This window comes from Lipotes vexillifer, unplaced genomic scaffold (assembly GCF_000442215.2).
Source record: "Lipotes vexillifer unplaced genomic scaffold, Lipotes_vexillifer_v1.1 scaffold1306, whole genome shotgun sequence".
Taxonomy (NCBI): Eukaryota; Metazoa; Chordata; class Mammalia; order Artiodactyla; family Lipotidae; genus Lipotes; species Lipotes vexillifer.
Genome location: NW_006786512.1, coordinates 990,458 through 1,011,485, shown reverse-complemented (window position 1 = coordinate 1,011,485; position 21,028 = coordinate 990,458). Strand labels below are relative to the sequence as shown.

The following is a 21,028-nucleotide window of genomic DNA, read 5'->3' as shown; positions in this document are numbered from 1 at the left end:
CTCTGGGTCGTGGTTTTTTATTCAAAGTAATTTGAAAGGCTTTAGAAATACCTGAAACATCTGCAAGTACAATGAGAAGGAATCAAATGTTATTGTGTTCTTTTATTGACTAGAAACTTAAAACTGTGGACATAGTTTTTGGGGAGAAATAAGATGACGATTCTAGCTCACCCTCAGGACAGATTTTCACAGTATCTCTTCAAGAAAGGAGAAACGTTCGGCTGCATATCACAAAGCTCCAACAGACCCTTGATTAAAGCGTTCTGCCAGACTGGGGTTAATCATTATAAGATTTGGTGATTAACAGGCTGTTTTCAGAGAAAGTACCAAGTATCTTGCTCCCATCTGTTTCAATTACATGAGGCTCCAGATTCTGGAAGGGTTGGGTTTGCAGCCATGAAACAGAAACAGCCTAAGTGTAGGAAGGTAGTCACTATCTGAGGTAGTGGTGCTACACCCTTCTCTGGGCACCCACCCAAGATAATAACACTCCACTGCTTACCTATTTTCTTGTCTCTACCTCTATCTGGCATTGGAAACACTACAAATCTCTGTTTTGTGCAGCTTAAAAATTAAAAAAATGACAGGCTGCATTTTAAAGTAAACCTCCTTTCCAAATAAAGAGTAAACTTTTAATATGTTAGTGTCTTACTGCTTAAAACCTGAAAAATTTTGAGAACCGAAAATTTCATTCTTTTTACTCAGAATGCAGATGAGGGTGTAGTACCACGAATGGGGAGGAAGGTGAAGGAGACAGCTTCAGATGTTCATGTTTGGGCTAGAAGTGAGGGAAACACTTCTCCATGCGATTTAATCTTTGTATTAAAATATCTTATTTCAAAACTTTGCAAGAAAAATGCCCTGGATGATTCACTACACCTGAAAACACCATAAACAAATGGTCTGTTATCAGTTGGTAACATCATTGCTTTTTCTGACTTATTCTATCATTAGGAGTTTACACCTCGGTGATCTTACCGTATCTTTAAAGAAGGAACATGTGGGATTCTTTATGGAGATACAGAGCAGAGAAAACTCTAAGACTACATAGTTCTTATAAAAACTGTTCTCAGAATATAAAAGCACACACAAACTCGAGTGAAGGACAAGATAGTGAAAGTGGTTTTCCTGTCTGATTTGGGTTGTTGGGTAGCGGAAGTTGTTCCCTTCTTTCCTCATCTCATATGTTTAAGGTGCTTCAGGATAAGACTCCAGAAAAGAAGAGGAAGAAGGAAGGTTTGCGAATTCATCCTATAAGGGACTATTCTGGTCTCAGGAGAGGATAAGAACAAATATTTATTAAGTGCTATATGCTAAGTGGTTCACATGGTTTATCTTACTGAACACTCACAACAACCCTTTGATGAGGTACTTGTATTATTCCCATTTCACAGATGAGGAAACTGAGACAACAGAAGATTAAGTCTCCTATCTTGGGTCACATGGCTGGCAGGTGGCAGCTTTGGTACCTGAATCCTCTAGTTAACCCCAACGCTATTCTGCCTTCTATGGATAACGTCCTTGTCCTTCTTTCCTCTGGAGTAAGGCTCATTTTTAAAAAGAGCCAATCTGATCATGCCGTTTTTCTATTTAAAACCCTTCAATGGTTTCCCATTCTTCTTGGAACAAATCCAAACTTCTTAACATTATTCAAAAGGTTCTTCATAATTTCACCCCTGCCTACCTCTCCAGCCTCATTTTCCATTCTCCTTCTTTTTGCTCAGAATGTTTTCCAGTCCCTCAAATATGCCAAACTCTTTTGTTTTACAGGTTTTGCCCAATCTGTTCCCTCTGCTTATGACATGTATTCCTCTCCCTTTTCCTGATGTCCTCATCCTTCAAGTCTCAGCAAAATGTACCAGGCTCTATCACCTGTTGCTAGAGCTGCAATGTCCAATATGGTAGCCACTAGCCGGATGTGACCATGGAGCATTTGAAATGTGGCTAGTCTGAATTGAGATGTGGGAAATACATGCTGGAGTCTGAAGATGAAGCACAAGAATAAAAAAGAGTAAAATATATTGGTAATAATGTATTATATTGGTAATATGTTGAAATGGGAATATTTTAGATTTATTGGGCTAAATAAACTATTAAAATTAATCTTACCTTTTTACTTTTTAAAATGTAGAAAATTTTAGAATTACATATGTGACTCATATGTCTATGGGCCAGTGCTGCTTTAGGGCATCCTGCACTTCCTTTAGTAGCACATGGTACGGTTGTAATTACTTGTTTACTATCTGACATTTTTACCAGACTATAAGGTCTAACAGGGAGGGCCATGTTTGCTTTATTCCCCCTGGTGCCCCAGTGCCGACCACAGCAGCTGGCATAGTGTACTTAAATTGAACTGTCGAAACAGCGAAGGCTAAAATAAAGGAGGGACCCGTTGGAAAAAGTAGCAAAAATACTATCTTCTTTAGCACAAAATGCGAATGTGGTCCTTAAATCTTGATGTTAGAAAGAGAGAAAGAAGATGGTGGTTATGAGTTTGGGCTAACAGAATTAAAAAATATATCAGAGATATAAATGAGGCAAATTAACTTGTTTATGATCAAAAGAATAAAACATTTGTTGAATGCACACTGTGTGCCACGTACTGTGCTGTGAAAACTTTATATGCGTGTTCTAATTTAATCCTCACAACAAACTTAGGAGGTAGGTGCTATTGCTATCAACCCATTTTTTAGATGATGAACCTGAGTCTTAGAGAGGTTAAGTAAATTGTTCAAGGCCACATAACTAGGATGTGGCAGAGCCAGCATCCGAACTCAAGTAGTCTGGTTCCAGCCTCCTTGTCTGTTTACTCCTCTGGTATATTTCCATAATACAGCTTCCACAGGCGTATAAAGAGAAATCTCTGCCCGTAAACACAGTTTCTACCCTAGCTCTCCTAATCCTTTATTTTTCATAAGCCTCAATAATACTTATAACCAAAAAAAGCATTTTGTCAAGTGCTTATTTTTGTCAGACAAGGCAATAAGAACTTTCCATGGATTATTTACTTTCCACAATAACTTCATGAGGTGGACACGTTTCTTCTTTATTTTAAAGAAAACTAGAGAATAGAGAAGTTAGAAACAACCAAAATATGCAACATTATACAAATGGTTAAAAATAAGTGATGATATATCAGAATTGGGGGATATTTTGTAGCCATTACAAATAATGTTTCATGGAAGAGTTAAAATACGTGGTAAAAATGATTATACTAAAAACCTAATAGCAAGGACATCCTTTCTCACTCCTACTCAACATCATAATGGGAATCCTAGTTAGTGCAATAAGAAAAATAAATAAAAGGTACTCAGGTTGGAGAGAAAGAAATAAAAGTCTTTATTTGCAGACAGCATGATTGTTCTACACAGAAAATCACAAAGAATGTACAAAAGAACTCCTAGAACTAATAAGTGAGCATAGCAAGATCACAGGATATAAGGTCATAAATAAATAACAATTGCTTTTCTATATACCAGTAATAAACAATTGGAATTTGAAATGTAAAAAAATACCTCTTACAATAGCAACAAAAGAAAATTGAATACTTAGGCATAAATCTAACACAATATGTACAGGATATGTATGCAGAAAACTACAAAACATGAGCGAAAGAAATCAAAGAAGATCTAAATAAGTGGAGAAATATTCCATGTTCATGGATTGGAAGAAGAAACAGATTCTTTGAACAGACCAATCAGTAGAAGTGAAATGGAATCTGTAAAAAAAAAAAACAAAACCTCCCTGCACACGAAAGTCCAGAACCAGATGGTTTCACTGGGGAATGCTCCCAAACATACAAAGAAGAACTTATACCAATCCTTCTCAAACTCTTCCAAAAGACTGAAGCAGAGGGAACACTCCCAAAGTCATTCTACAAAGCCACCATTACCCTGATACCAAAACCAGACAAAGACACTATCAAAAAAAGAAAAATCCTCAACAAAATATTGGCAAACTGAATCCAACAACACACAGAGGGATCATACACAATGATCAGGTTGGATTCATCACAGGGTCACAAGGATGGTTCAACATACATAAGTCAATTACACCACATCAACAAAAGACAAAAATGACAATCATCTCAAGAGGTGCAGAAAAACAATTTGATAAAATTCAACATCCACTTATGATAAAAACTCTCACCAAAATAGGTATAGAGGGAACATATCTCAATATAATAAAAGTTATTTATGACAGACCCATAGCCAGCCAGCATAATACTCAGCGGTGTAAAGCTGTAAGCCTTCCCACTAAAATCTGGAACAAGACAAGGATGCCTACTCTCAACACGTCTATTCAACATAGTTTTGGAAGTCCTAGCCATAGCAATCAGACAAGAAAAAGAAAGAAAAAGCATACACATTGGAAGGGAAGAGGTAAAATTGTCATTATATGCAGATGACAAGATACTCTATATAGAAAACCCTAAAAACTCCACACAAAAACAATGAGAAGTGATAAATGAATTCAGCAAGGTAGCAGGACAGAAGATTAACATACAGAAATCAGTTGCATTTCTGTACACTAATAATGAAATATCAGAAAGAGAAAGTAAAAAAAAAAAATCCCTTTTAAAATCATGTCAAACAGATGTAGCGAACAAACATATGGACATCAAGGAGGGAAAGTGGCGGGGTGGTGGTGGTGGTGTGATGAATTGGGAGATTGGGATTGACATGTATACACTAATATATATAAAATGGATAACTAATAAGAACCTGCTATGGACACCAAGGGGGGAAAGAGGTGGGGTGGTGGAGGAGGTGGTGTGATGAATTGGGGGGATGGGATTGACATGTATACACTAATATATATAAAATGGATAACTAATAAGAACCTGCTGTATAAAAAAAAAATAAAATTAAAAAATTAAAAAAAAAATCACAACAAAAAAATACCTAGGAATAAACCTGACGAAGGAGGTGAAAGAATTATATGCTGAAAACTATAAAACACTGATAAAGGAAATTGAAGATGATTCAAAGAAATGGAAAGATATTCCATGCTCTTGGGTGGAAGAATTAATATTGTTAAAATGGCCATACTACCCAGAGCAATCTACAGATTTAATGCAATCCCTAACAAATTACCCATGGAATTTTTCACAGAACTAGAACAAATAATCCTAAAATTTATATGAAACTACAAAAGACCCAGATTTGTCAAAGCAATCCTGAGGAAAAAGAACCAAGCTGGAGACATAACCCTCCCAGACTTCAGATAATACTACAAAACTACAGTAATGAAAACAGCATGGTATTGGCACAAAAACAGACATATGGATCAATGGAACAGAATACAGGGAGTAGAAATAAACCCACGGTCAATTAATCTTTGACAAAGAAGGCAAGAATATACAATGGAGAAAAGACAGTCTCTTCAGCAAGTGGTGTTGGGAAAGCTGGACAGCCACATGTAAATCAATGAAGTCAGAACACTCCCTCATACCATACACAAAAATAAACTCAAAATGGCTTAAAAACTTAAAGACATGACACCAGAAAACTCCTAAAAGAGAACATAGGCAAAACATTCTCTGACATAAATTGCAGCAATGTTTTCTTAGGTCAGTCTCCCAAGGCAAAAGAAATAAAAGCAAAAATAAACAAAGAGGACCTAAATCAAATTTATAAGCTTTTGCACAGCAAAGGAAATTGTAAACAAAACGAAGACAACCTATGGACTGGGAGAAAATATTTGCTAACAATGCAACCAAGAAGGGCTTAATTTCCAAAATACACAAACAGCTCAAACAACTCAATACCAAAACCCAAATAACCCAATCTAAAAATGGGCAGAAGACCTAAATAGACATTTCTCCAAACAAGGCATACAGGTGGACAAGAGGCACATGAAAAGATGCTCATCATCGCTAATTATTACAGAAATGTAAATCAAAAACTACAATAAGGTATCACCTCACACCTTGTTGTCAGAATGGCAACAATCAAAAAGTCTACAAATAATAAATGCTGAGAGGGTGTGGAGAAAAGGGAACCCTCCTACACTGTTGGTGGGAATGTAAATTGCTGCTGCCACTATGGAGAACAGTATGGAGGTTCCTTAAAAAGCTAAAAATAGAGCTACCATCTGATCCAGCAATCCCACTCTTGGGCAGGTATCTGGAAAAGACGAAAACTCTAATTAGAAAAGATATATGCACCCCAATGTTCATAGAAGCACTATTTACAATAGCCAAGACATGGAAGCAACCTAAATGTCCATCAACAGATAAATGGATAAAGCAGATGTGGTACCTATATAAAATGGATATTACTCAGCCATAAAATTGAATGAAATAATGTCATTTGCAACAACATGGATGGACCTAGAGATTATCATACTAAGTGAAGTAAGTCATACAAAGACAAATATATATGATATCACTTATTTGTGGAATCTAAAAAAGGATACAAATGACCTTATCTACAAAACAGAAACAGACTCTCAGACATAGAAAACAATCCTATGATTACCAAAAGGGAAGGGGGATGGGATAAGTCAGGAGTTAGGGATTAACAGATACAAACTACTATATATTTAATATATAAACAACAAGGACCTATTGTATAGCACAGAGAACAATATTCAATTAACTTGTAATAACCTATAATGGAAAAGAATATATGTGGACATATGTACATATAGATACATACATATATATCTAACTGAATTACTTTACTGTACACTTGAAACTAACACATTATAAATTAACTATACTTCAATTTAAAAAGCTTGAAAAAATAAAATGGGCAAAAGATCTTAACAGATGTCTCAACAAAGAAGATATACAGATGGCAAACAGCATATAAAGAATTGCTCAACGTCATTTGTCAGTAGGAAAATGAAAATCAAAACAAGAATGAGACACCACTACATTCCTATATTAGAATGGTTAAAATACAGAAAACAGACAATACCAATTGCTGGTGAAGATGCAGAGCAAAGTAACTATCATTCATTGTTAGTGGGGATGCAAAATGGTATAGCTACTTTGGGAGACAGTTTGGCAGTTTCTTACAAAGCTAAATATAGTCTGGCAGTACAATCCAGCAATTGCACTCCTAAGTATTTACCCAACTGATTTGAAAATTTATGTTCACACAAAATCTTCTCACAAATGTTTATGACAGTTTTATTTATAACTGCCAAGAAATGGAAGCAACAAAGATGTCCTTCAATAGGAGAATAAACAAACTGTGGTACGTCTATACAATGGAATGCTATTCAGTGATAAAACAAATGCTCAAGCCATGCAAAACACTGAATCTTAAATGTACATTTCTAAGTGAAAGAAGCCAGTCTACATACTATTTATTTGACTTTCTGAAAAAGGCAGAATTATAGAGAGAATAAACAAATCAGTGGTTGCCAGGGCTTCAGATAAGGATGGATAGGTGAAACACAGACAAATTTTTAGGACGGTGAAACTGTTCTGTGATACTGTAAAGGTGGATACGTGATATTATGTATCTGTCAAAATGCATAGAACTTAGCACCCAGAGTGAAAGTTAATATATGAAGATTAAAACTATGATTTAGGAGGTTAGGGATCCCAGGATGGAATGCAGACTGTGACAAAAGAATTTGATTGTATTACAAATGTATGAAATAACCTCCATGAAGGGAGTAGGGTGAGGGAGGTAGGGAAGGTGCTGACTTAGATAGTTTTAGAAATGAGCAGTCTGTAAGACTAAAGGCAAAACACTATACATAAGCACTCCATTCTAACTGATAAAGTTTGTTTCTCATAGGGGTACAGGTAATCAAAACCACGATACATATATGCTGGAATTAGACAATTAAATAGATGACAGATGTCAAATTTCTCAATGTTAGAGTGAGAAGTTTCAAACAAGCAAGAAGAAAAGGCTAGAATGATCCATTTGGTAATGGATTACAGTTAGAGAAATCGGTAAGAACTCATACTTGGCTAAATACAGATACAGATAGATGTGTGTATATATATTTATAGATATGCATTATGCACAAGTTAGTATACCCACATATATTTCCTTGCTCTTTTAGCTGAGAGGGCTTAGAAGCAATAACATCCCAGTAGTAACAAGCACACATACCACCCAGATCTTGGTTTCTGATACCAAGGTCTTCAATAAAAGGAACCAAGCATCCTTGACAAAACGGCTACTGCTACGATGGGGACAGGGAATATACAAGCATCTAGTTGTGTCAAAAAATGTCCAAAAATATAAACCAAAACGAAATACGATTATGGAATATGTCAATGAAACACAGGAGCCACTTAAAGAGCTACCAGTGGCCAATGCTGGAACAACCTGACTAAGAAAATAAATAAGTAATATTGGCTTATAACCCAAAATATAAAATAAATACCTATGCGTCTATGCTGATATGAAAAACGGTTGAATAAATAAATAAATAAATGTGGTATAGAAGAGACAATCTCCCATGAGAAGAATTTCAAATGATTTATGTAGATATCTGCTATCAAGGAGGTAGAGCATAACTCCCTTCTCAAGTGTGGGCTGTGCATAGTGACTTCCTCTCAAAGAGTTCAGTCTGGAAAGGGGATGACTTTACAGTAGAGAAACTTGGAAAATACTACCTTAACCAAATAATCAAAGTCAATGTTAACAATGATAAATCACCTTGACAGTATATATTCTTGATATGGTGTGATGAAAATGGTACATCTGTTCTTTCCCAGAAAACCTATAATCTGAGTCTGATCTTGAAAAAATATCAGAAAAATCACAAGTGAGGAACATTCTCCTAAATACCTGACCAGTATCCCTCAAATTGGTCAGTTCGCCAGCAACAAGGAAAGTCTGAGAAACTGGAACAACCAAAGGAGTCTAAGGAGACAGGACCACTGAATATGAAGTGATATCGTGGAAGGGGTGCGGGAACAGAAAAAGGATACTACGTAAAAACAAAGGAAGTCTGAATAAACAATAGACTTTCGTTACTAATAATGCATCAATATTGGCTCATAAAAGCCATTGGCTAAAAGATAAAAGTTGTCAATTCATAATTCTCTATCCTCTAAAATATCCTCTAGGAATGAAGGGAAAAGAAAGACATTCTCAAACGAAGAAAAACGTTGGTGAATTTGTAGCCAGCAGACCTGTTTTACGAGAATTTCTAGAGGAAGTTCTTCAGTCAGAGAGGAAATGATACCAGTCAGAAACTTAGAACATCAGAAATGAAGGAAGAACAACAGCAACGTAAGCAAAAATAATTCCAAAAATGGGAAGGGGATGAAGTGAAAACTAACTTTAAAAGATACAGATAGCTGTTTGAAAAAAAAAAAAAAATTATTGCAGAGGAAATTCATTCTCCAATATGGTTGGGACAATATTAAGGTCCTTTCAAAAGCTTCACTGCAAAAGGTAGGATATGCAACTATATATACAGTGTAAACTAAAATTTGTTTCTATGTATTAAATAGAGAAACACTCAGAGCTCTGGGTGGTGGCATTTTAGGAGATTTTTAAAAACAGTTTTATGTTTCCAAATATGCAACAGAAGTACTATTACACTTATTGTCAGGGAAAGATAAACCATGATTTAAAAATCCAGTCTTGCTGGACTTCATCTTCGACTCTTGGCATAAACATTTCCCTTTAGGCACACAATATATGCTTCAATGACTCATCTGAATGTAAATTTGGCTCACAGACTTTAAACCAAATAGATGAAAAAGAAGAATTCCTGTAATATCCTAGGACACATAGGCCCGCTGCTATCATCTCCTGGTTCAGAACCCACATCTAAGTATCTCAAAAGACTTAACAAGATCAAATCTTGTTAATTTCCACATCATACATGTTAAGAAGACAGTGAAAAAGAAATTATGACTCTGAATGAAGGGAATGCATGTAGTTTTTAAAGCACGATGCTTAGTGCAAGCAAAGCTGTTGCAAAATGTGATGTCAACATTATTCTCCTAACTGCTTCTGTCCTATTTCTTCATAAACAAGGGATGAAGACTAACCCCCAAATGTGATAGTGATTGCATTATGCTGTTATCTGAGTACACCAGAGGAAGGAGACTGATATTTTAGAAGTCAGCTGAATGTGCGTCACTGGGCAGGAATAGTGAACAGCTACTATTTCCTGTCCTGCCTTCTTCCAGGGCCAGACCTCCCCACTGTCAGAGCTGAGCCCACAGTGGTATCTCACCCACACTGACTCAGAATTGGGGTAGAGGGACCACAGGACCTACACTAGATCAGTCCGTGTCCTTCCCCAAGGTTTTCTAACTGCTGCTGGGGAAAAACCAGGAATAGTTGGTGTCCATGTTTCCAGGCTTGGGGAGAGGTGGAAGTAGAGCCCTTGGCCTCTATTAGCCCAAGGCCAGCGCCACACCTGCTCTTCCTGTGGACTTCGCCTTTGAACTGGCTTAAAATGGGTTTCTGCCACCTGTATCCTCCACAGTTTTGAGTTATACAGTAACTTAGTAACTGCATTCTTTTGAATCAGGAAAACATCAGGGGTGGTGAATAATGAAACTTTCTTTCTTCAGAAATCCTTTGGGTTCAAGTGACGTGGCTCTTACAACGTGTGAGGTATTTTGGCACTTAACTCCAGTCTCTCTCAGCACCACATTCTGATATAATTATCCATTTAACCAGTCTCTGTCCTAGGCTGTTTAAGCTGTTAGGCTGTTTGCTCTATGAAGTCAAGAATTCGTTTTATTGGACTTTGTAGCTCCAGAACCAAAGTTTGTATCTGCGTGGCACTTAATACATGTCAGTTGATTTTAAAAGAATTAAATATAATCATTTTTCCCCTATTATGGAATTACTTCACTCCTTCAAACTTAATTGGAAATTTGTGGCTTGGCTGGAAAAATTAATTTATTTAAGAAAAAGGGGGTTATTAACCCATTTAGTAGCATAAGAAACTATAAAGAGAATGATTAAACTAAGAAAACAAATTGTTTCAAGCAGGTCATAGCCATTTGAATCATATAGAAATAATTTGTGGGCTAAGTTACAAATAATATGCCTCTACCTATTTATCCTAGGTCCCTGAGGATGTCTATTAAGTCACACTTTGTTAGCTTGATTCATTTACTATTTCTACCTGAAATATTCTATAAATCAACTTTTCATTAACCTTTTATTTGAAAGGTGATACCTGCAGTTATACACAAAATTTGCTCACAAACATAAATTCTCTTAAAATCTACAAAATATAACAGAAGGGGGGAGCCAAACCTAATAAAATTCTTGCTTATTTTTGTCTTGTATTTAATTCTTTCAGAAACATTCTAATTTTATTCATGTCCCAGGCATATACGACTCAGTATGAATACCTAAAATCAAATCTCATTACCACTCTCTAATCTAATGTTTATTATCATTGACTAGTGACTGGACAGGGGTACAGTACAAAAGCCTACTCATACCTCATTCCTGGATACTGTCTAGTATAACGACCTTCAAACTAGGTGTCCAAATTCACTTCATCCTCAGTCTTCCCTTTCTTAGCTGTTGGAGTTGCATCCTTCTGCGTGATTGGGCCAAGAACCCTTAAGTCGTCCTTGACTTCTCTCCTTCTCTCTCACCTCACATTTAATTTATCAGAAGATCCTAGGACTCCATTTTCAAAATCCACCCAGAATGCGACACTTTCCACGGCCTCCAATGTGACTACAATATCTCTCTCTCCCCATGAGGCACCACATTAGCTGCTCAGGAGTCAGAGTTTAGTGACATTGCTATGTAAAACTATTTCCATTCTCATCTGCTTATTTACGTGAACAAGCTTTTCCAGTGCTTACATATCTAAAAACCAAGAAGTGGAGAATTGATGTTAACCCCCTGCTGCCTATAGATAACAAATTCATTTTTAAAAAGCACCGAAGTCATTCAATGATGCCTTTACAGTTATAGTTTAATATTTAATAATTATTTCTAAATATATATAAAATATTTATTTTGTTTTGACAGTTGTATACTACTACTAACTATCACTCAATTCAGAAGGAAAATTTTAAAGGAAACTTATGGTCATTAGAAATTTTAAAACATTAAGATTTAAATATATACTTATTTTTGATACATGAAAGTATAAGAGTGTGATCAATAAGAGACTGTCAATCATAAAAATATATTACAACTTGGAGGTGCCACATTAACCCTGGGCAGCTCACATTTGGACACTTAACACGAAGGAAGATTATCTTCCGTTTTATTTAAGACACTTACGTTTGGGTCTTTGTTACTGTAGCTAAATCTGTATATTGACTAATACACTGTGGTAATTTAAAAGTAATCAGGCCTGGACAAAGATTCATTACAATAGGATAAAATTCTATGTGGTAAATAGAATGGGAATATAGTTTAAAGGAGAAAAAGAAATAATATAACATTGCCAACTGTTACAGAAGAGCTTATTCATATATTTTTAAAATGATGAGTAACAAAATATTTCCCATAATGTCCAACTCTGGGCTAATACACAGTAAGCATTCTACAAAAACTTTCTAGTTAATAGAATCACTTCTGGGGGAAAGCTGTTTGACTTACAGGATTGGGACTTAATCTCTTTCTATGGACTTGCAGATCAGATGCCCCTTCATTTAGTAAAGTGAAATTATCAACAACATATTAGATTGGAAGATATATGAATGGATGAATGAATGAATGAATAAATCAGTTGGATATTTTGGCTAATTCAGAGGTTCCCAAGTACCAGTCATCTTACAAAAGAAAATAAAATTTACTATTAATATTTCCACTTTCATCCAAACATTTTTGCGCCATGTAACTAAATAAAAACTTCAGCTGTGAGGTTAGACATGTAGAAACACTGGAATGGCCACCAGAGGGAGCCTAAGTGTTTTTCTGAACATACCAGACACCAAAAAGAAAACATAAAATACAAAGCTGGGGGAACAGGGGACGGGTGTGTGTAGGGGAGAGGACCATTACCGGTTTCAGTCAAAAGAATATCTTGTTGAATGACACAGCCATTTTTGCAATATGTTACAAATTCCTTTACTAGGTAGTTGTACATTGCAATGCTTTGAAGATTTAAATAGAAGAATTTGTTAATATAATATTAAAAAAGCTCACATACCCTAAAACTAGAAGGTGCAGGGTGGACTGCCATGAGGACATCCATGATTCTCTGCTGGGCCCCCAAACCAGCCAGGTGCCTTGTCCAGCTTATCTTCTTTACTCTCTTACAGCTCTTACTCTCTACCCCATCCGTCTTTGTAGTCAACTTTGGGTGTGGTTTCCTCACTTTGTTTGGGATTGGGCTATCAAATTACAGCACCAAATCAGTGCTTGGTGTGACTTGGGAATTGTTCATTCTCTTAGCTGAGCTAAGTTACAAGGACATTAAGATGAATGACTTTTCATTTGGCATCTTGCCGTCTTCCCAGAATTGAGCACTGGACCAAGTCCTAATAGGACGCTAGCTTTTATAAGGTTTCCCAGACCCAATCTCCTCCTAAACCAGAACCTACTGGACAGCCTCAGAGATCCCCAGTCTAGGATAATATCCCTGGACTGAGGTTACCAACAAGGGTGTGATCTCCTTTGGAATGAACCTCCAGGGAAGCTTAATGTAGTGTTTTATGTTTGGGAGCAGTGTAAAGTTTGGGAATTTCCCCCCTGCTTTACCTTATTTGATCTCCCAACAATCCTTTTGCTGTGGTTCACTGGGGAAATCACCATTTTATCGATGAGGAAACTGAGGGTCAGAGTGCTAAGACGTGTTCAGTGTTGCTGGCTATTAAGTGTCAGGGACAGAAGCTGATGCACCTCTGGGGACACAGATTATAACAATGAATATGTATTGAATCCAATCATATTAGTATATTCTGAGACAGAAATAAAATTCTCATCTTCCTTTTCTGTCAAATTACGAATAGGTAGAAAGTCGGATGGAAGTGAATTTAATGGCTTAGCACCTGTTTTACGGGGTATTTTCATAGTATGTTTTCCTAAGTTTCTTTTTCATGTCCGGATGGGATAATTTTATCATGTATGCAAATAAATTAGCAGAAACCAGATTAAATTCCACAAGGTTAGGTCCTCTGCTGAATGCTGCTAGATTTAACATGTTGATTAAAGCCTTGACTATGGAATCAAAAGCATTCTTATTAAATTTGACAATGATACCCAATTGGGTGGGGTGGCTGGCACTTAGGAAAACTGGAATGAAATTTAAAATAACCTTGACAAATGGAAAAGGAAAAAGAGGTCAAAATTCAATAGAAAGCTTTGCAGAGTGATTCATTCAAGAGAAGGGGGAAAAAACAAAGGAGAACCACAGAAATCAGAGAGCACTGACTGGGCAATTATAGCAGAAAAGGAGCTGGAGATCAGAGTGAACAATAGGCTTCAAAGGCATCAGCTCCTGATCTGTCATTTTTAAAAGGAAGGCATGATATTGGGATGTACAAATAGGGGGAAATTCAAGCTAATTCCCCATCTGCATTCAAAACAGATCAACCCTTAGTTAACAACAACAACAAAAAATGGTGTTTTTTTGGAACCCTGAAATGCCTGATGCTTAGAAGTCAGATTTTGACAACTTTGCAAGGGCTCCTAGCAAGTAGAGTCCAAGATAATGAAAAGTTTTTGATTTTGAAAGGTTTTGAAACGCTCTGGTACTCTGTTCCTTTGTTCATGCATCATTCTCCTTTCCCTTCCACCTGGGTAACATCTATGTTCCATCAAGAGCGCACGGAGGCATTTCCTCCTCTTCCGGGAGGCCTGCTCTGAGCTCCTCCCCTTCTCCTGAGAACCACACAGCCCCATGTGCCTCCTGAGAGTATGCAGGGGTGCCAGCACTGGCGCTTGGCCTGCCTCATCTCACTAATCCTCCTGGCAGGCCCCTCGCCTTCCACCGCTATGCCACTACTCCCACACTACTGTTACTCTTACCCTGTAGGTGGGGAAACAGATGAGTGAAAGGTTAACTAACTGGTCCACCTTCACATGGTTAGTAAACGGCAGAGCTGGACTTAACTCAAGCCCGCAGAGCCTCTAAGGCCACGCGGTCACGCCACGGCCTCCCGACCACACGTGCCACAGCGCTGCAGTGTGCTGGCTTTGTGTTCACACGTCTGCTTCCATCCCCGGCTGCAACTCCCTGAAGGTGCTACACTATTTTCATAGCTCCATGTGGCGCCGGGGATCCATCAATACACATGCATTCGATTAAAGGTCTTCAAGCAACTAGACAGCGCATTCTACGGGTACTTCTGAATCATTCTTTGACTGAAGGAAAACAGAAAATAAAACAAAGCTGGAGAGAACTTGAACATTTATAAAAACTGGCAATAGGAATTCTGAACAAAGCCTGATCATATTACGAAAAGTTGGTGTTACGATTTTCTTTTCTGGAAATTCTAAAGAATGAAAATGGTTAAATATAAATTTACATATATATCTGCATGTGTCCATATATGTACATATGGGTGTGTATATGTGTATCTATCTATAATGTAATTTTACCTAAAGGTAAAGAGAACAACTATCGAGTATTTTAATATCTATGGACTCAGGGCAGTCTTGACACCGAATTATTAGAAAAGAATCCAAAACCTAAATGACATGTAATCACTGGATTAATTTATCCAATCTGAGAACACTACAATTTTCTCTCCTAAACCTAAGATGTATTTTGCAAATAATTTGGTTTCAATTTGTCAAAACAAGGACAATAAACATTCAAATACATCAAACATAAACGATACTATATATTTTATTCCCACAGTCAATCAAGATAACATGCTAGCAGCGCCAAGTGACTGGTGATGAACATAATTGCCCGCAGCACAGAACAAAATATTTCTGAAGACAGCAGTGTACTCTCCCATAACTCTGGAATCAGCAGTGTAGTGTCTTACTATCAACATGACAGTATGTTCCTGGCCCTGCTGAGAGTGGAACTAATTCTCAGCAGAAATGCCACTAGGGAACAGCCTCACCTCAAGGCCGTGGCATTTGTTAAAGTGAGAGCAGGGAGAGGCTGCTGGCTAGAGAGATTGGGGAATATCATTTCTTTTATGATTATTATTTTTAACCATTAAACACTACCCAGGTTCTCTGTGATATCTTGCCCAAGTCAAATTCTGACTACAGAAAACACTGAGAACATATTCAAAGCAAGGTTATGTGGTTAACTCAGCGGCAGCCCTAGATCAGCATGGCAGCAATACTCAAAGGCTCTCCTAAAAATGTAGAGACACCGACATTAGAACACTGAATCAGTCACCAAATATAATTTGTAATGTTATAAAAATAACTCTAAAATATATTTGCGAACCACCACCCCAATACACCCCGATAGGTGCCCTTTCATCAAGCAAACTCACAGCTTTCAGGTCCTGTGAACACTGCCGAAGAACATTCAGAGGCAACAAACACATGGCATAATTGACAACAGAAGATCAGATGTTCAGAGAGTTCCCTGCACTTACTATTTACTATGTAGATGAAGGTCAAGTACGCATCATCTTAAAAATTCAATCAGAAACAGAAACAGACTTACAGATATAAAAAACAAACTTAAGGTTACCAGAGGGGGAACGTGGTGGGGAGGGATAAATCAGGGGCTTGGGATGAACGTACACACACTGCTATATATAAGACAGATAACCAACAAGGACCTACTGTATCGCACAGGGAACTCTACTCAATATTCAGTGATAACCGATATAAGAATCTAAACAAGAATGAATATATGTATATTTATAACTGAGTCACTTTGCTGTACACCTGAAACTATGACACAGCTTTGTAAATCAACTATGCTCCAATAAAATTTTAAAAAGAGAGAAAAAAAATTCAATCAGTATGCCACTGCAGAAGCTAGAAAGAGATGGCACAGGCCAGCTTTTATATGAGGAGGGGAAGGGATGGAATAAAAAGCAGAGAGAAATTCAGTAAGGGCCTCTTGCCCCATAAAATGCATAACTCACAAACACAAAAACAAACATTTCTTCAGAGACCAAGAGCTGAAGTTGTCCTTGGCACCTTCGACATTAACAGGCTGTTTTTTCCCGGGAGGTGGGGCAAAGTCAGTCTTGGCTTGCTGAGCTACACGTTCTAATAGGCCAGCTAAGGAATGAGTATTTACACACTACAAACACGGAATTTCGGGCCAGCAACGTTGCTAAATCTAATCTTCTCTTGGGTGATAAGCAACTTGTCCTTCAAATGAAAACGAGCAGCTCAGAATTTTCTGCCTTCAAGCGTTTGGTTGGTTTGCTCTCCTGTGTAGAGCTTCGTACCCTCAGCCAGTCACATGTGTGTTGCTTCAGTGTGGTGACAGTGCTGGTTAAAACATTCTCACCCTAGACCAGAGGGAAATGGCTGCTGGGGTAAAGCTGTGAACTCTGGCCAGGATGTGTCCCAATCAGCTCTGGACGCCTACCAGTCATGTTTTTTTTTTTTTTTTTGCGGTACGCGGGCCTCTCACCGCTGTGGCCTCTCCCACTGTGGAGCACAGGCTCTGGACGCGCAGGCTCAGCGGCCATGGCTCACGGGCCCAGCCGCTCCGCGGCATGTGGGATCCTCCCGGACCGGGGCACGAACCGGTGTCCCCTGCATCGGCAAGCGGACTCTCAACCACTGCGCCACCAGGGAAGCCCTACCAGTCATGTTTTAAAGTAGGATTTTAAAAACTGTGTTCCACCATAAACTGTTGGTTTGAATTCAATTTGAAAGCTGGAGTTGAAAGGTTTTGCAGAGTTTTATGGGGTTTTCTAAGTTTTTTTTTTTTTTTTTTTAATATTTTAAGTCTCTATAAAGATACACAATTTCCTTTTTCTTCATCTGACCCAGAATCATAGCCAATCTACAATGGTAAAATAAGACATCATCATTTAATTGGTGGAAAACATTCTAATCTGTTTTCTCTAACCTTGAAAAAGAGCAACAATAGAGATAAATGTTATTATAGTCCCTAAAAATTCCTAAAATTGCTAACCTACTGACCCTAGTAACTACTTGCTTAATTACTGCTCTCTCCTTAATGAGAATGTTCACAAAGCATGTGAACTATGTCCTTACCATTTGGCAGTTAAAACCTTATGTCTTTATACTAATTTCCAAAAATTATTCTTCATATAAATAACCCATGATTTTTTAAAAGTTTGGTAAGATTTAAGTAATCTTCTTAAAAGGAGACCAACCAGCTTTACAAAACCCCCAGTCTTGCTTGTTATTAGCATCTAGCATCAGTTCTTCCAGTGCTTGGGAAACCTCTGGGCTCTGAGTTGATAGTGCTTTACATTGGGAACGTATCCTTGCGTATTTCACAAGAAGCTTACTAATCACACTGTCAACGTTATCACAGCCTAAGAAATGAAAATCTCAAATGACCCTTTTGGAAACAAGATGTTTGTAAATGAGAGAATGGGATTCTTTTGATATCTTCCTGAGTCTATTTTCTGGCTCCTTCCATACTGAGGAAGAAATGTATAAACTTCTGAAACTACAAAACTCCTTAGAAGTTGCCTCTCAAAAGAATGGAGCACAGTAAGCAACAAAGTCTATCTACACAGCAAAATATTACAGACAAGCTCATTCCGTCAAAGGGCAACTGTAACATTCAACTAGAAAGCGTGTTCATTACGATTTTTATGTTCTGTGTTAAACATGGTCAGTCAGGTATGCCACTTATAGGAGACAGAAAAATAAAATAAAACTTAAACAGATCAAAGAGAAGAATCTATAAAACCAACAAGCCCAAACAATTGCAACCCTGACAAAATGGTCTTCTTGCTTTATTGGTTCAATGTTAATTTTTCTAACTTTTTTATCAATTATTTTACAGGTTCCAGTATCCTGTGTCATCTAAAGTTGAATGATGTCCCTATGAATTATAATAAGTAGTAGACAAAATAATCCAGCAAGTTAACTGCCGACCTATTTGTTTCTATGGAAGTGCAATTTATGAAAAGAAAGTTCTTTTTATGAAAGGTAAGGCTCGGTCTGGAAATAAAATATAGCTGGCAAGGCAGGTAAATACACCATTTACTGACGTTTGCATATTTGATTGAAAGTTAAACATGGTGATTAACAAAATCAGGAGTAGAGCTAGAAAAAAGAATTTATTCTTTCCATAAAGAATCTGTTTGGACATTGAGACAATAGTCTAAGTGCTTTTGTTTCAGTCCACAGGCATATTATTGCTACTTAGAGAAACATAAAGGGAATATAATATTGCCCGGCATGTAGTTAAAGAAGGTAAAGGATGAAAGAAATCATCCTAACACAACTTGTCTCTTTTTTTTTTTTTAAAGTAAGACATTTCTGTATTGCTTGTTTTTGCTTTTGTTTTTTTTTTTAATATATTTATTTATTTTACTTATTTATTTTTGGCTGGGTTGGGTCTTCGTCGCTGCACGCAGGCTTTCTCTAGCTGCGGCGAGTGGGTGCTACTCTTTGTTGCGGTGCGCAGGCTTCTCATTGTAGTAGCTCCTCTTGTTGTGGAGCACGGGCTCTAGGCGCACGGGCTTCAGTAGTTGTGACACGCGGGCTCAGTAGTTGTGGCTCGCGGGCTCTAGAGCGCAGCCTCAGTAATTGTGACGCATGGGCTCAGCTGCTCCGCGGCATGTGGGATCGTCCTGGACCAGGGCTCGAACCCATGTTCCCTGCACTGGCAGGCGGATTCTTAACCACTGCGCCACCAGGGAAGTCCCCAACTTGCCTCTTATATAGGAAAAATTCACTTAACATTAACACCACTTTAAGGCTCTTAGGCTTCTTTTTATCTTTCTAGAGCTTCAACTCTACTCATGAATGTCTTTCATCTCATTTGCTTTATTTTGACTGATGGCGTTGGAGAGCTTTCCTGATAGCATGTGGTGACGTTGTATCCACTCTACTTGCTGACAGAGAAAAAGTATGCTTCCTCTTGCTAGTGAGTTTGACATAGAATGACCCAAACAAATACAAATAAGTATATACTATGACTAGTTATTTGGGAGACAGGCTGGCCAGCCCCCTAAATCTCTGAGGGCAAGACGCTGTTAAATTCATTGTATCTGACTTTCTGCAAACTTCAAACTCCTCTTTTGTCATGAAGTGAGCTACATGACAGCTGGTAGGCTTTCTGCTTAGAACGTTGTATCTGTCGTTCCACTGTGGGGAGGTCCAACCTAAAGGTCACCGGGTGCCTAAGAGAGACAGAGCATCCTTTTGAAGCTTAGAACATTTGAGACCTCCTGGGGCCTGGCCATTCTGTGTGTGCTCTCCACACCACTGACAGTCCCGATGAGGAAGCACCAGCCCCTTTTATCATCTTTATTTGGCTAATGATCCATGTATTATTTGTTACAGCGTGCTTTGGGACATCCATGTCCAAAATGGTGCTACGATCAGTTACTTTAGCATCTAAAGCCTATGGTTTTAGACTCTCCGTGAACCTGATCATCTACAGCTTTACTCAGCATACAAAGATACATTTTTTAAATAGCAAAATACCATTACAAAGGTTCACTGAACAAACACATTTTAAGGAGGGTTAGTAGACATTTGATCATGTCCAAAACGTCCACTGGACATTTGGTCCACATCAAAAGGCCCTTGAAATTTGGTTGTATCCAAAAAGTTCATAAGCATATTTGGTCCATGACAGATGGTTTTGGACAGGACAAATATCAAGGACCTTTTGGCATGGACCAAATGTCTCTATAGATGCTTTTGGACCAGATCAAATGTGCTTCAAGGTTAAGGAGAGCCATAAAATGTAAAATGACAGTTACTTTATAAGGGGTAGGGCATTTTTCAGAGGAAAAAAGACAGCTACAAAATGATACAAGACTTGATAATAATTATTGCAACAGTCCTCACCTTTACTGAGCTCTATTATATGACTCTCTATGCTTTCCACAGATTATCTCACTCAGTATTCACGATGGCCTCTTAAGGTAGTCACAACCAACATCCACATTTTAAAGATGAGGCAAGGAAGTTTAGAGAAGTCAAGTGGCTCAAAGTCCCACCCACAGCTAGGAACTGAAGTCCTCTGCTGAAACAAATCAACGAGGGTTTGGGGT

General features: G+C 37.8%; 1 protein-coding gene across 5 annotated transcripts in view; it reads right to left on the bottom strand.

The window, feature by feature from the left end:
- The window catches only part of RAPGEF4 (Rap guanine nucleotide exchange factor 4), a 352,267-nt gene that overhangs the window by 123,283 nt on the left and 207,956 nt on the right, over nt 1–21,028 (bottom strand). The window lies entirely within an intron of this gene.